Genomic DNA, 4,177 nt, shown 5'->3' with positions numbered 1-4,177 from the left:
AATCGTTCTTCCTGAATTCTTGAAAACTTGTTTTCTCAGCTAACTGCCATCTTGTATTCTCAGCTAACCGGTAACATTTTTGCATTACTCTTTCCGTGATCGGAAAAAAACTATGCTGACGCACTGATAAAAAATGAATTGTACAAAGTTTGTAATCTGCCAAGCTTTACACAAACTGTTGGTTACCTATGGAAGAATAAAGCCCGGTAAGTACTATATCAACAAGTCTTGCAAATTGTTTTTTGATCTGGAATGATAGCTACCCGGGTTGCTCATCATACAAAATTCTTAGTAGTCATACTAGGTCCTTTATGATTTGTATGAGCTCTTAGTAGCCATACAAAGATCACATTTGATTTCTTAGAAATCATACAGAGATCATACAAAAATTTTCAAAGCTTAAAATCTGTATTATTTTTATTTTCTATCGAAACTGAAAAATATTGATAGAAATCAGCATTGGCTGATGCCACAAATTTTTGTTATAATCTAGTCAGAGGGCATATTAAATTATTGTATCACTTTTGCAATCTGCATTTTATTCATCGTGTGCGCTGAAAGATTAACATCGCAATTTGAACATATTCAACAAACGAATTTGAAGTTATCTGCAAAAAAATCTTTCAATGTTTTTTATTGATATTAACTGGCTTCAGAGATTATCGAAACTATATTTATCTATTTGGCTTTACTTCATTCTTTAGTTCACAACTTCTCAAATGATACTGCAGTTCAGGATCTTTTGGAGGATCACAAAGTGATGACGCGGAATCATATATGTGTGATGCCTTACAGAATTAATTAAAAAAACCTAAGTGTCATTGTATGGTTACTAAGAAGAGGCGACTCGTGTACCTAGCGTGGCAAAATAGCTACATAGCTGAATTCCTACTTTTTTCTAACTTTGTTCTAAGAGTGTTGTCTTCTTGTTACACTAGCAATTGAGCGAATAAGATGAAGCGTTAGTGCTAAATTTTGTAAAGGAAAAACCCTTCAAAGTAAAGGCAAAAAATCAGTAACTTAGAAAATTTTGTGCTTCGAATGTCAAATCGTCGATATGCCAGTCCGAATTTACAGTAAAAAACAAAATCAATTTTTTAAAGTTATTCCATGTTGTGCTGCAAATCAAGCTGCGTTCAAGTCAAGCTGGTACCATAAAGTAATTTTCAGTTCTTGAAAAGAATGCATAATGCTGAACTAGGTGCTTTTTCTCATTACAACAACCAGGATATGAGTGAAAACGTATTTGCTCAGACTCCAACTGAGCCAAATTAGTTTCTACGTTTTTAAATCTATTTCTTTCATTTTTATAGAAAACTTAAGTTGATATAAAATTGAAAAACAAACGCTGAAAAATTCGTGTCAGATATTTCAATTTTTTATTGTTACACTTTCAAAATCTGCCTGAATTACTTAATTTTCTTTCAAGAATTGAACTAGCTAGCTCGAGTAAGTACGACAGCCACAAGATAACTATTCGCGAATGTGTGGAGTTAACATTCATGTTAGACTATCTCGGCAAAATCAGGAAACTTAAAGTTTGAAATTTTTTTCCTGAGAACACTGCTATTATCATCTGTGGAAACTTGAACTATCAGTGATAATAATACTGACCAAGGTGTTCTTTTTTTCTGAGCTTTCAAACATAAATAAAAGACATTCGCATTTTATTGGGTTGAAATTCAGTGTGAACTTTTAGCGGCACCATTTCTTATCATCTCTGATCACAGAAAGTAAGTTTTTGTAATTTTAGTTATAATTTTTTGGATTTTTAAGGAAAAAGTGATCACATTATATAAAATTTTTTTTATTATTTTCTGGCAAAATTCATCAAGTCATTTGCATAGTAAATTTTAAATGACCCTTTTTCTAGTACCTTAGTTGACAATTTTTTTCAGAGTTTTCAGTGGCCATGTCGATTTTGATTTCAATTCAATCTTTTTCAATTACTTCAATCTGGTCGATTTCTAAAAAAGTTTACCCGTTTTTTTTTCTAAAAATTGCATGTTTAATTAAGACGGCCTTCTGGAGTTTCAGCTGTTTTCTGTACTGAATAGATCAAAGGGCTCCGAATTCTTTTATTAATAATAATAAGAGTCGGAGAATTGTTTAGAAGAACTAGAAAAACAAGTTGAGTGAGATGGAGTATAGTACAAATATTACCAACAATAGCCAGTATGTCATTCTCTGCAGACCAAACTGTCAATTTTTGAACTGAATAAACTTGAAAATAAAACTTTATACACTTCTAAAATGCATTTTCTCTTTTACTAGTATATCTGTTTTACATATAATTACAACAGAAAAAAATAAATTACTACAGAAAAAGTTCTATGTACTTCGCTACATATTATTTTTTGTTTTGCCAGTCAAAAATGTCTGAGCCGAGTTTGCAAAATAAGTGAATGCAGACTCCCCTTGCAACGTGAAATGAACGATCATAAACATGCAGAATATTAAACTTTGCTAATATTTATGGCAATAACTACAAGAAAAACTGCTTATTTACTTCTGTGGTGTGCAAAATTTTTACAACTTACCTGAGCTAATTACTCTTGATTATCAAAATAGTAATTTATATCTGTTTTACAACTTAAACTAGCTATACAAAAAGCGTTATGGTCAAGAAAATTATTCAGTTCAGAAATGCTTTCTGTCTCTGTATGTGTAAGAGAGTACCGTAAAAAGTAGACAATCTAACATTTTGTTCTCTGAGTCACTTCAATTTTAATCGTCAGTCAGTTCACTCCTTTTTAAATCTGCTCAGCTTTTTTTTAGATTTAGCGAACTGAAATTAGCCAATGAATGAACAGCATCAATCACGCGAGTAAAAATTTGGGTATAAATTAGAACAGCAACAGAAAAAATTCATTTTTAAATAATTCGTTTGCATACAACAGACGTTCACTTAGCTGCTTATAACACGCATCTCGTAAGTTTCTGTAGAAATAGAACTCTCTTTAAAATACGAGTTTTCTCTTTAAAAAGTTATACATGTTTTGAATTGTTTTTTTTACTGAAATATAGGCGCTGATTCAAGTAATTCAAATCTGAAAAAACTTGGATAGCTGAAATTTTTTTTTATAACTTTGAAAACGAACGGCACGAATCAAGAATAAAAAATTCAAAAGCGGCTCATACACAGTATTTTCACAGCAATTTCTGTCGGTTAGTTTCTTGGATTTTATTACATAACTTTAATTCGAATATTCAGCAGTCTCATTGAAAAATTTTCTTATCAAATTAACCAAACTATGTTTAAATAACCAAAATGTTTTTCCAGCTCACGGTTTTAAATTTAAGCTTCTCTGTCATCAAAATTTTGGACGGGTATGGTTTTTGCGCGTTTTTTTTTTCATTATATTTTCTGATTGTTTGAAATTGAACGGCAAAAGTTATCATCTATAATTGTAACAACATTTTGTTTAATTTGTTGGTCAAACAGTCGAATGGGGGGAGCCTTAATTTGCTTCTATGGAGGCCTTTTTTGTAATGTTCCTATTTGATTTTAGAACTAAACAACAACATGCTTCGTCAAAGTGCCTTTCTGCTTCTTTTGATTGTGGTGGTGATGGTGCAGGCCGATGCACCTTGGAGGAGACGAGAAATGGACCAGTGGCCAGCTGAAAGGGGGTACCCTGGAGCACTATTCGAGAGACAATGGGCGAAGAGAGGTGCTTATTGCGCTGGGGACTGGTATTGCCCGCCAGGCTACTACTGTGAATTATATGAATGTACGCATTTGCCTATGTAATAAACATCTGTTCAACCGCTGATATGAAAACAAACTATTATTTCTGAGTAGATGTAAATAGAAAATTGCTGATTTTATTAAATTTTATTAACCTGCTTATGGAATTATCTTTTGTCCAGTTAATTAACATTATTCATTTCAATTGTAGAGAAGAGACAATCGTAGGACCATGAGAAAACAATAGTCCCTGTCTATACGCTTTGGAAAAGGATCTGATTTAATTATTACGAACGCCTTCACTTCCGAAAAATGCTTTCGAGATATTTTTAGAGATAATTTTTTTTAAGATTGAGGCTTCAAGAGAGAGAGAGAGAGAGAGAGAGAGAGAGAGAGAGAGAGAGAGAGAGAGAGAGAGAGAGAGAGAGAGAGAGAGAGAGAGAGAGAGAGAGAGAGAGAGAGAGAGAGAGAGAGAGAGAGATAAAG

The 4,177-nt window shown here is 32.6% G+C and overlaps 1 long non-coding RNA gene across 1 annotated transcript; it reads left to right on the top strand.

The window, feature by feature from the left end:
• The first annotated feature begins 2,752 nt into the window (after positions 1-2,752).
• LOC142338716 (uncharacterized) lies at positions 2,753-3,896 on the top strand. Its single transcript, XR_012759005.1, has 2 exons — positions 2,753-2,932; positions 3,513-3,896. It is a non-coding gene; the product is annotated as an uncharacterized LOC142338716 (long non-coding RNA).
• Positions 3,897-4,177: the final 281 nt, after the last annotated feature.

Source organism: Convolutriloba macropyga, chromosome 4 (assembly GCF_964194025.1).
Source record: "Convolutriloba macropyga chromosome 4, txConMacr16.3, whole genome shotgun sequence".
In the NCBI taxonomy this organism is placed as follows: Eukaryota; Metazoa; Xenacoelomorpha; order Acoela; family Convolutidae; genus Convolutriloba; species Convolutriloba macropyga.
Note: the sequence above shows the minus strand (reverse complement) of the source record. Positions and strands in the feature narration are given on the sequence as shown.